The sequence below is a fragment of the Phodopus roborovskii genome, unplaced genomic scaffold, assembly GCF_943737965.1.
Source record: "Phodopus roborovskii unplaced genomic scaffold, PHOROB, whole genome shotgun sequence".
In the NCBI taxonomy this organism is placed as follows: Eukaryota; Metazoa; Chordata; class Mammalia; order Rodentia; family Cricetidae; genus Phodopus; species Phodopus roborovskii.
The window spans coordinates 33649-45877 of NW_026125300.1; the positions used below are offsets into that span (position 1 = coordinate 33649).

Here is a 12229-nt window from a genome sequence, read left to right on the forward strand (position 1 = left end):
CACAGTCCCAAGTTCCCCCCTTACCCCGAATGACTTGCCAAAGAATGGGGTTCTCACTGTGAGTGCCCCGAGGGGCTGCACTTAATGCTACTTACTATCCTCCAGCAATAGAACCAAGGTCCTGACTTGCCTGCATATCCTCTGCTGAGGGTTGATGTTTGTCACCCGCCCTCTCTCTGGAGCGGAAACACCTCACTTAAGTCCTCCGATTAAGGTTAGGAAAACAGACTTTGATATATGTTTCCTTTCATCAGCATTTAAAGATAGAGTGTCTAGTATTATAGGAACTTCTATTCGACTCCACTCACTGCTTGGACTCCCTTGTGTGAGTGGGATGCTGCACAGTCGCACAAGTTGAAGGTGTGCAGATGTCTTCGAGAGCTCTAGCCAGGAAAAAGAGTTTAAAGGGAGAGGAGGCTGGAGAGAAGTTCCATCCGAGCTGAATTCCCACTGCAACCAGATACATCTGTTGGAAATGGCTGCTAAACCCAAATTATATATACCCCTAAAGATTAAGGAAGCTTGAACCTCAGCAGTGGTCTGGGAGTCCTACTTTGGTGTGTCCCCCATTATCTATGGAAGAGTTCTTTTGAATTTGCCATTTCTGGGGAAAGCAGAATGTTTACCCAGAATGCTGTTCCCTTGGTAAATAGAGGCCAGCTTGCGATGGTGCTTTCTCCTGTCTTTGAAATAACTCACCTTAGTTAAGTCTAGATTCAAAGGAAGTTGTGGGTTGGGACTGGAAATTTGTCTTCTGACTTTAAACTCAGTCTGCCTCATACTGTTTGCCTTACAGGACAGAAAGTTAAGGTTAGAAGTGAACTCTGATCAATCACCTGTTCTCTGGCCACCTGTGGATGAGAGTAAGCTGAGAATTGTGGTGAGTATGTATATCTGTGTGCGTTTGGGTGTATACAAGACATTAGGGTATACATTCTTTGTTGGACTCCCATGACGTTCTGTGCAATAGCTGTTCTATGGCTAATTGTTGAGGAAGGTCTCTCTTTCCTATCTAGCCTGTAACTAGTGGATTTCCTGAAGCATTAGAATCGAATGAAAGCTGAATGTGGCAACATCCCAGTTATGCTCTAGGAGACTAGCCACGCCTGTCCTCACAGCTACCAAGAAAATGGCAAAGTAAATTGGGCTTGTGGGCCATTATGAAACCGAAAAGATCATACCTAATAGTTGTGTGCCACATTTCAGAAAGTGAAAACCAAAATCACTATTGAATTTATAGTTTAAGACCCACATTTGTAAATGTCTATACTTTATAAAGTATGCTGAAATACTTATTAGTAATGCACCCATCTGTCCATCTGCTCTGGATCCTATAACTGAATCAGTCATCATGCACCAGACAGCCTGGAAGGGCTCTCAGCATGCTCTGTGGCACTTTCTATTAGTGGGAGAGGGAAGTGAAGGAGTGGCTGGCTGCAGATGGGGAAGCCAGAGGGCAGGAGAGCCCTGTGTGTTTTCCACTAACAAAGATGAGTAAGGCTGCAGCTGAGGAAATGAGTGTAGCTGGGGACCCAAGCAAACCAAGAACATTAAGATCTTACCAGTGTGTGAATGGAGACCCACTGTACCTGTGCTTCAGGAGGACAAAGGAAGTTGCCTGCTGAAGGTTGGGCAGTAGAATGGTTTCTGAAACTGTTTGTTAAATCAGACAAACAATGAGAGACAAAAAATCAGCATAAGAAAGGCCACTTTTTTTTTTTTTTCCTGTTTTATTTTTTTAAGACAGGCTGGCCTCTCTTTTTTACAGCCATCATGGCTGTTCAGGTTACTGGCCTGCCACTACACCCAAGCAAAACTGAAGGTGGGAAGTCAGGCTCAGCTTCAGAAGAAGGTTTTGGCAGTTGTTAACAGTTTGCCACTAAATTTCTTCATCTATGAGATAAATTTTAAACTGCTTGTTGACTGCATATACTGCAGCCAATTAAGTTTACAATTGACATGCAAATTACAGAATCAACACTGCCAATCCAAAGGTACTTGATACTGTAGTTTTAAGGAAGCTATAAGTAAATATAAATTATAGCTTAATCAAACTGGCCTCAGCCATAGGTTTCCATTTATTGGGTCTTTCCAGAATGGAAGCAGGTGTTGGGGACTGCCGTCTGGTTGCTAGTTCGTGATGTACCTCCCTTTCACTCACAGAAAAGCTTTTTACTGGCTAGGCTTGTGAGAGGGAGGGGCTGTCTGGTCCAGGGCATCACTCTCGAGGGCCTTGTCTGAGTCTGTCTCCCAAGCCAGCTCCCTTCTACTTGGCTGTCCCAGCAAGGTTAACATAGGAAAGGGGTGGGGTAGGGCAGCTGCATATCTGAGACTATGAAAATCACTTTTATTTTCTCCATTTGTAAAGAGTATAATTTTCAACAGTTAAATGCTCTCCTAATGGCAGCTGTTGTCAGGGTGCAACTCGAAACTATAAGTGGTACTTGCTTTAGTTCTCTACTTGAAATGGACACAAGGTTAGCTGATGTTTTTGTAAATTGCTTTGGATGGAAATCCAAACTCAGATATTTAAAGTTATAAAGTTAAATGTGGTTCTTTTGGGTAATGTGAATGTGAGCCAGGGTATTGGACACTGCTGTACATGCCGAATCCTGGCCTGTGGTTCCAGGACATCCTAAAAATAATGATAAAGCAGGGGAGTGGAGACCCGAGGGGCTCACTAATTAGTGAGGTCATGTAGTAAATTGATGACTGAGCAGGGACAAGACCCACTTTGTTCTTATTTCCAGACGGTGACTTTCCCCCACCTCCCCCATTTATTCTTTTATTCCATTTTGCTTTTGTTGGCAGTTAGTTATTTAAGTGTTCAAATAGTTTTCATTTGGGCTTAGAAAGCCATTGTACCTAAGTTTAAAGGGTAGACCCATGTCTTTTCATCTCCCATATTTATTTATCCATGATATGCCGCATGTAGCAGGGTGGTAGTTGTGATAAATTTCTGTCAAATAAGGAACTCTGTAAAAATGTTAGCTTACTTGCATTTTTTTGTAAACAGGATGCAAATTTGCAATATTGTAGAAGTTCACTTTTTTTTTTTTCCCTAAGAAGCAAGTTCCTGGAAACATTCAGACACTTTGTGAATCAGGGTAAATAGCATGCTAAGGTTATTGTGTGTGTGTTCTTATTTTCTTTTCTCTTTGCTCATTTTGAGAAATCTTTAATGTTGGTTGTTAAGACCTGTGTTCAGCAAATACCTTATTGCATATTTAGATTAGGCAGGGCACATGGCATCAGATAGAAGTGTAGGGTGTTTAGTAAAATGTCTTTTTTTTTTTTTTTTTTTTTTAGTTTTTTGAGACAGGGTTTCTCTGTGTAGTTCTGGCTGTCCTGGAACTCACTCTGTAGACCACGCTGGCCTCAGACTCACAAAGATTGACCTGCCTCTGCCTCCTAAGTGCTGGGATTAAAGGCATGGGCCACCATTGCTTACTGTAAACTGTCTCTTAAAAAAAGTGAAACAGATCAGGAAACTGTAATTACTGTCTCCTTACAAATGAGTCTTTTGATCTATGGGACACATTTGTTTTGAAACTATTAGTGGATTTCCTCTGTCGACAGATTTTTGTAACAAGACATTCTCTTTACAGGTGTGAAATGATGACTTTTCACATGAGGTGCACCAGGGTGCCTTCTTAATTTGGACAGTAGGCAAAAGGAAAATTGTATTTATTAAGAACCTATGCTGTTGTTTGCTTGTTTGAGGTATTGACTCAAGTAGTTAGGCTGGCCTTAAACTTGAACTCTGAGACTGCCTCCTTGCACCTGTCACATGGATGAGAATTTTATGCTACACAAGTTGCTGAGGAAAGATGGTCTTAGCTTTAGTGTATTAAGATAGTTTTAGCATTGTGTAGAATATTGGGGCATGGTTGCTGGAAAGAATTGCAGTTTAAGGCAATTCATATTGAGCCACTGAGAAATTATCCTTATCGATTCTGAGTTTGATGAAATAGTTTTTTGTCTTTTTTTTTTTTTTTTTTTTTAATGTGCATTGGTGTTTTGCCATGGGTGTTGGGTCCCCTGAAACTAGAGTTACAAACAGGTGTGAGCTGCCATGTAGGTGTTGGGAATTGAACCCTGGTCTTCTCGAAGAGCAAGCAGACACTGTTCTTAACTGCTGAGCAGTGTCTTGTTCAGATCTGGATGCCAAGTCTCTTGAGCGAACCAGTTATTGATTTGGAAGCTTTTACTTAGTTATTGGCTTTCATTTTAGACACTGGGAAGCCTTCAGCATTATAGTAGTTTTGGCTATTGCTTCCAATACTCTTCCAAAGAATGACTAGTTTGGCAAGTTTAGTTAGTAGCAGAAAATATGCCTACATCTCATTTCATAAGAAATGAGAAAAATTCATCATGGTGTCTTTTCTTTTGAAAAGGCCACTACTATAAAATCAACTTTGTTGACTGACTATGAAGCTTGAAAGATTATACTCATGAAATTAAGTGTGTGGCTTTCATTGCTCACTGAGACTGCATTGATAACCACTCCCCAGCCACTGTATGGCATAATCAAATATAAATAATTGCTGTTTGTGGTGAGGAGCTAGCCCTGTGAAAGGAAATCAGATATATTCAAAGGTCTAGCTCACAAGGTCAAATGTAGACATGGCCTGACCTACAGCTATTTTCACCAGGATCAGCCAGTAGCTAGCTTTTTCTAGATGCCCACATTGTCTTATCTTGACCTGGAACCTTTTAGTCTTTTTTGTTCTTGTTGCCTTTGTTATTGAGTCTGAGACACTTGACCTGGTCATGCTTCTCAGGTTTTCAGCCCACCCTTGTTTAGCTGTACAAACTCCAGCCATCATCTTGCTCTTGGAAGGGAGTAACTCCTGAGTACCAGGCCTGCAGTCTTGCTGAACATCAGGGCAATTGCTTACAAGATGTAATATGGCTGCTTTGCTTGGCTGATGTTTCACATTCTCTGGGGAAAAACATGGAGTATGCCTTGTAGCCTGGCTTAGAACTTACCTGCAATTGCCATCATGCCTTCAGGATCCAAAGACTAGGAGAGACTTCCGTTTCCTCAACCATCTTGGTTGTTGTTGTTGGTGCACTGCCAGTCAGTGTCAGAGCTCAGATATGGCTGTTAGTACACCCTCACAAAGAAGGAGAATTTGCAGCTGTGGTCCCAGGTGATGGGCTGTTAGGAAACATAAAGTGTGTTGTATTCATGGAAACTGAATGAGATCGCATAAATTCAGATCCAACAAGCTAGTTTCTTTGTCCCACATGTACTCTGTTACATGTTGATTCCCATTGTCTCCCCACCACCCTTGGCTTATTGCTAGACTTAGAGCTTCTTGATTGGTGGGCCAGCTATGTGTGCATGCTACATGAATGTGTGTGTATATAAATGTGTATGTTGTAACCACCATGTCCATTGTGAGGCAGAACTCTTGTGTCAAGAGATGGTGGAGCACACCTTTAGTCTCAGTGGAGAGGCAGATGGATCTCTGTGTTTCAGGTCACCTGATCTACATAGTGAGTTCCAGGACAGCCAGGACATAGAGAAACCCTGTCTCAAAAACCATACATAAACAAACTGGAATTTGTTCTTGTGTTCTCTGATTAGAACATTTCATTTTAGGGGGAAGGGTGGTGGTATACTTGGGTCCTGGTCCCATGATTGAGTAGCCTGGATCATTTCAGTTTGGGCATCTTTGATAATTGTCCTTCGTTTGAAAAACAGGCCATAACATAGTGTTTATTCTGTAAGCCATAGCGTTTTAATGTTAGTGTGTTATTAGATCATGACCTTTTGGTGTATTTGTCCTTATTAGTAAAGCTTGTCCCCCTACCTTTTAATTCTACCCACATAACTTCCCACCCTGCACTTTCTTCTTGAGCAACATTTTAAAGGGTTGTCAGTCTGTAGAGGATGCAGTCAGCCAATGCAGGCCTCTGGCAGCTCAGCCCTTTGTTGTGTTAATTAAATCGGCCTCCTTCAGGTCAGACTCCAGCTTTGGGTTATTCTTTGGAAGGTCAGCTGCAAGGGGATGACGTTAGTTCGTTCAGGGGCCTCTATTGTGGGCCACTGCACAGCCATCTGTCTCTGTCAGCAGGTTGGAAGCCTCTGTGTCTTTCTAGCCAATGGGGAACAAGGGTGAAGTGGGGGGGGGGACTGGCCTAGAGAGCCTTGGAAGGGGGGGGGCACTTTTTAAGAGAATGAATGGGGGGGGGAGAGGGAAGGAATCTGAAGAAGAGTAATGGGATTAAAAGAAACAGCAGAGGACCAGATGCAAAGGACTCTTCTGCCTTTGTCTGATTCTTCAGCATGAGGAACCTTTTCGATCTGTGATCTGTCGGAAGGAGGAACCACACAACATATAGCTGTGGATCTGCCTGGCTTTTCTTTGGGATTTGTGAGTGGGAGCAGGTCCCACTCTGCAGAAAGGCCAGCTTTGTAAGGTAGGAACAAGGAAACAGAGTCAGTAAAAGCTGCCTGGCCAACATCTGCCTAAGGCAGGTTCCGGTTTTCTGTGCCCAGCAGCAGGGCTCAGGTAGACTGCAAGGTCCTTTATTCAGGGCAACTTTTTGTCTTGACATCTTTTTGCCTTCTATTTCAGTTTGGTTATGTGACACTGAGCCTGAGTGAGTGAATCCAGTTTGGGCTGGTGCTTGGTCCTCCCTGCAGGATCTTAGTCTAGAAGAATGCCATTCATAATCCACAGCTCTGCAGTACGCCTGGAGGCCGTGTGCTCAGCTCCCTTTTGCTTCTGTTTCTGCTTGGGCAAGTGGAATTAGCTGTATTTATTGCTGCCTCAACCCTCCACTCTGTAGATAGGCAGTATTTTTCCTAACACTGGGTGAAGGTGTACCTCAGCCTTGGGCTTGCTTCAGCTGTTGAGGACTTAGGGTTGTCACCCATTGCTTCTTATGGACTTCATTAGCAGAGTTGAAAGGGCAGGGCTGTTCAGGATGTTTATTGTCTGACATCTTCCTCATATGGCTTGAAGGGTAGGGACATAAGAATTATTAAAATGCTTAAAGGACACTTTAAAAACAACGACGACAAACTTCTTATTGACTCTTTGGTAGTTTTACATCTTGCATCCCAATTCTGTCCACGTCCCAGTCCCCTCATATCTTTCCCTCAACCTTGCCACAGCTCCCCCCCCCCAATAAGGAAACAAATCAAAGTAATCAAGCAAGCAAACAAAAACAAAACAAAAAAATCCAAAACAAAAAACCCCAACAACAAAAACCTCTTTGCTTCTTCTTTCCTGATTCTCTGACATCCCTTCCTTCATCCTGGTGGTGATGGAGGTGTCATGTGCTATACAGTGCACCTCTTTGCCCCATCAGTTTTACTGGCAAATGTCTATTGCAGTGAGCCACTGGTCTGGTTCAAGGCCTCTGGTTTCTGGTACTCCACCCTCACTGGGTCCTCACTGGAACTCCTCTGGGATAGCCTGTGGCCGCCCTGAGTCTTGGAGTGGGTATCGTTCCATAGGATCAGTCCCTTCACTAGCTCCAGTAGGTCCTAGATGGGGTAGATGGGCCAACTCAAGGGCTGGCAGTGGGCCTGCATAGTAGGGAAGCCCCTGGGGCCATCAGGCCACCCACCTCAGGTGAGGGGGTGGAGTCAGCTCCCCTATGTGCATGCCTTCAGCATGGGTTCACCCTGGCCTGCAGTGAGGGGTGGGGGCCATCTCTCCAGAGTGCAGGGGCCAGCTCTCTTGCTGTTGCTTAAAGAGAGCACTTTTACAGTTAGAAAATATTCACTTGGTTGACTTTTGGTCTCAGGTATTTGTAAATATCATTAAAATTTTTTTTTAAAAATTTATTTTGTGTTATGAATGTTTTGTGCACATGTATTATCTGTGCACCATATGCATGCCTGGTGCCCAGGGAGGTCATAAGGAGGCATCATGTCCCTGGAACTGGAGTTATAGATGGTTGTGAGCCACCATGTGGGTACTAAAGAATTGAACCCATGTCTTCTCCAGGAACAACATATTCTCTAACCACCTCTCCAGCCCCTAATTGTCTTTTCCATGAGGGATTTATGTCTGCCCAGATGATTACAATGCAGCTTGCTGAGGACATACTCAGTGAAACTGTACCTAACTGGTTAATTTCACTAGAAACACTTACTGGTTTTTAAATGTAAATACTGTGTTGTTTTGTTATTCCAATGTAAATGATTAGTGGCAGCAATTTTTCTTTTTTTAAGTGCAGTTAGTCTTTTTAGGGTTGTGTGTTTAGAAGGTTCTTTATAATTTCCCTGCATTTTCTATAAGTAGACTTAGTATATTTTCGAGGAGTGTTTCTTTGTGAGGAAGATACAGTGGATAATACTTAGTACTTAATTTTGGTCCTATTCATCCTATGCATCTACACTGATCAAGTGGAGAAGGCAGACAGGGAAGTATACAATAATTACTTTCTGAATCCCTTATCCTTTCATTCCACGGGGCCATTTGTAATAGGGCACATCTGTTTCTCTCGTACCTGGGACCCTTGACTGGGATCACAGCGCTTCATGACAGTGAAACAGGATCACTGTAAGTAAACTAGTTGCAATAAAGTCTGCTAAGATTTCAAAGCCAGACAGTTGCAGGGATTGTGACATACCCTGGTGTTGAGACTGGATGGAAATGGCAGGGATTAAGAGATGCAGTGTCCTGGTGGAGGGGGTGCCCTGTAGCAGCAGTGCATATGGACTGTGGGGCCTGCAGTTCTCTGGGGCTGTGTTTATTCAAGTCTGAGATCTCAGAGGAAAGCGCACACAGCTTTTTCAACCTGTTGTTTTTCTTCCAAGTGGCCATCATATGTATTGACAGGATTCGTGCAGAATTCCTCATAGTGGTTATTTTTATACTTACCCCCTTTCCAACCTCTCTGTGTTCCACAAAAATCTATGTGTTCAAATACACAATTTTTATGTTGGAAGTTTGAAAAATTAAAGATCCTAAAAAATTCCTGGGTGCTGTTTATTCCTCCCCCTCCTACCTCCGGTTTCTCTGTGTAGCTCTTGCTGTCTTGGAACTCTCACTGTAGACCAGGCTGGCTTTGAACTCACAGCTCCACCTGCCTCTGCCTCCTAGCACTGGGATTAAAGGCATGCGCTACCACCGCTCTATATTGAGCAGCTTTGTGTATTCAAGCCTGAGCTCATTGTGTAGCAGCAGACACAATCTATGTAAATAAAGGTTGAGTAAGACATCTAACATTATCCCTTAAATTAACCAAACTGCAAACTTGAAAGTCACTATGATGTTATTTCCTGTCATGTCTCAGATTCTAAGACAGGAAGTTGGGACTATAGTATCTTAATTGAAAATTCAAAGCAGCTGGGAGCCAACAGCTTAACTGGGTCAGAAGTTCAGATGACTTTAGTAAAATGTAGTATTTGCTTTTATAATTTGAGTATACCTCTTCTGGAATATTTTACTTTTTGTTGTATGTTTTTACTATTTGGACTCAACACTGATTACATTGTAGAGATTTTCTAAGATCTTAGTAAAAAGAAAGATTGCCTACCCAAATTTTAACAAGTTGCACAGACATTCTTAGAAGCAAGGATTGGTGGCCATTCAGTTGATTGTTGTTTCAAAACTCACTACTTTGCTTAGGAAATCTTTGATTAGATTATGCTGATATCTTGGCTGTTTCTATAAGCCTAAGGTTTCCATTTAAAAAATAGATTCTCTTGGGGCTGGAGAGGTGGCTCAGCATTTAAGAGCACTGGCTGCTCTTCCAGAGGTTCTGAGTTCAGTTCCTAGCAACTGCATGGTGGCTCACAACCATCTATATACAGACAGAGCACTCATACCAAAAACAAAAACAAAAAAACTATTTTCTTTAAAATTATAGGAGGAGCCAGGTAGTGGTGGTACATGCTTAATCCCAACACACACACACACACACACACACACACACACACACACACACACACACACACACACACACGGAGGAACATGAAAGAGTGTAAATGAGGCATGAGGACTGGATTTTTTTTTTCCCATGAGACAAGGTGTAGCCTTGGCTGTCCTGGATCTCATGCCATAGACCAGGCTGATTTTGAACTCACAGAGATCCGCCTTTCGTCTGCTTCCCCCAAGTGAGTGCTGGGATTAAAGGTGTGTGCCACTATGCCTGGCTTTTGGATTCTTATTGAGTGTTCAATATGATTGGGTGTGTGCATGTCTGCTGAAGGGCAGTGGGTAGAGGGCTGGGTGACATAGGGGATTGATGATGATGCAGAATGAGAACAGGTGTCCCCCATCAATGTAATAAGCATCTTGGTGTGCATCTGCTGTATCTGCATACAGAGGATGTCCCCTTTGATCCATCTCATCACTTCTTCCTGTCAGCAAGAAGTGGAAGGAAGTTTTTCCATATTTTCCTTGTGTCTACCACATTTCATACTGTGTGATTGAATCCATTATAGCACATTGTGGAAAGGTAACGTTTAGCCAGCTAGTTTGTAGAATTCCTGCTTGCAGATGTTGAATCAACCTATCAGTCAGCAGACTGCAGGCTAGAATTGTATTTTGTAATAGTTAAACAAGAACTGACTCTTTTTCTCTCAAAATAATGTTCTTAATTTCTCCCAGTTGCAGTCAGTGACACAGATTAGTTAAGTTTCTCAGAGCCTCAAGAATATTGAAGTGTTAAATGGAAAATTCCTGGGCAGTGGGGAGAAGAGTGGGGATCAATAGGAGAGAAGGGAAGAGAGAAAAATAGATATCTGTAGTTAAACAGATTTTCTGGGACTAAATGTAACACAAAATCAGACAGATTTTTACCCATCTCTCTTTTCCTTCCAATATGTGTGTATATGTAGATATTTATTAAATATATGCCTTATTGTACGTGGAACACACACCACACACAAGCACACATGCACATGTATGCGCACACACCCCCTCTCTCCTAGCACTCAAAGAAGTATGGGATGTGTAGTATTTTGTTTCAATTCTCAGGCCCTTCTCATCCACCCACCAAAATAACCCTAAAACCTCCCTGTTACTTTAATTATTTTTCTTGAGATGCATATGCCTCAAATAGTGGCAAAGCTGCAGGAACACATACAGCTGATAAAGAGCCACATATTAGTTTATGTGGTATTGGTACAGCCAGTTACCACAGAAAGCACTTATTTTTAATTACCATCATGTTTAAGGGCAAAATTGTTTTTAAAGCTATAAGAAGGGGGCATGGCTTTAAGAACAGTATTTTTTGAAGGGGAGGGATTAAACAACTGATGGTTTTAAAACACTGCACTGTCTTGTCTAAGAGGCCATCTCAAATCTCTAGGTACGCGTTTGCTCTTCCTGTACTGTTTAAAGTCTCCTTTCAGCCTTATGCTTCAATTAATTTACTTCCATATGCATTTGTCTCACTTGGTGTTTTCACTTAACTACTCAATAAGTAATTGCTGGTTTTAAACCACAAATTCTTCCAAAGGAATTAATCATAAATGCTAGAAAATTATGCTTTAAAAACTGTGGGATGTTTTTCTGATCTCTACATGAAAGATTTGGGTATTCCCATTGTGGGTGGCTTGTTTGCTTCAGGGGCTGCGCCATACCATAGTAGCATACACTCCTTAATGCCAGCACTCAGGACATAGAGGCAGGCAGATCTCTGAGTTCGAGGCCAGCCAGGGCTATTACACAGACACCCTGTCTCCAGAAACCAACCAACCAACCAAGCAAACAAACAAAGCAAAGTATAGTAAAATGTGAATGAGCCCCCTTCTGTATAATCTGATTTTCACTACAAAAAGGACCTGTAAAATGTGACTGGTGGGGGCTGGAGAGATGGTTCAGTGGTTAAGAGCACTGACTGTTCTTCCAGAGGACCCAGGTTCAATTCCTACCACCCACATGGCAGCTCACAACTGTAACTCCAATATCTGACACCCTCACACAGATATACATACAAGCAAAGCAAAACAAAAAAATTACATAAAATAAAAACATGAGGCTCCAGTAAAATCCAGATTATGCCTGATGCTCACACTGAGACTGGGACACTAGAGGAAACTTCAATGCCCTTTCTCTCCATGATTTTTAGGGTTAAACAGCTGTTGAGAGTTTGGGAGGCTGAACACATTTTGGCAGTATTTTGTGGGTGAATTTTACCTTATCTTCCAAACAAGCGATTTAAAACTGAGTTTGGGAGCTAGATTTCTTGAGGATGCTGCTGCAAAGCTTTTGTCTGACCCTCATTTTGTGTTTCTCTGACGGTGTCA

At 42.4% G+C, this 12229-nt stretch overlaps 1 protein-coding gene across 1 annotated transcript in view; it reads left to right on the plus strand.

Annotated features, from left to right (window-relative positions):
• Positions 1-796: 796 nt before the first annotated feature.
• LOC127213689 (cell surface hyaluronidase-like) overlaps positions 797-12229 on the plus strand; it is a 73734-nt gene continuing 62301 nt past the window's right edge. Inside the window, 1 exon segment of the mRNA XM_051174149.1 lies at positions 797-880. The gene's annotated coding sequence lies outside the window, so the exon portion shown is untranslated.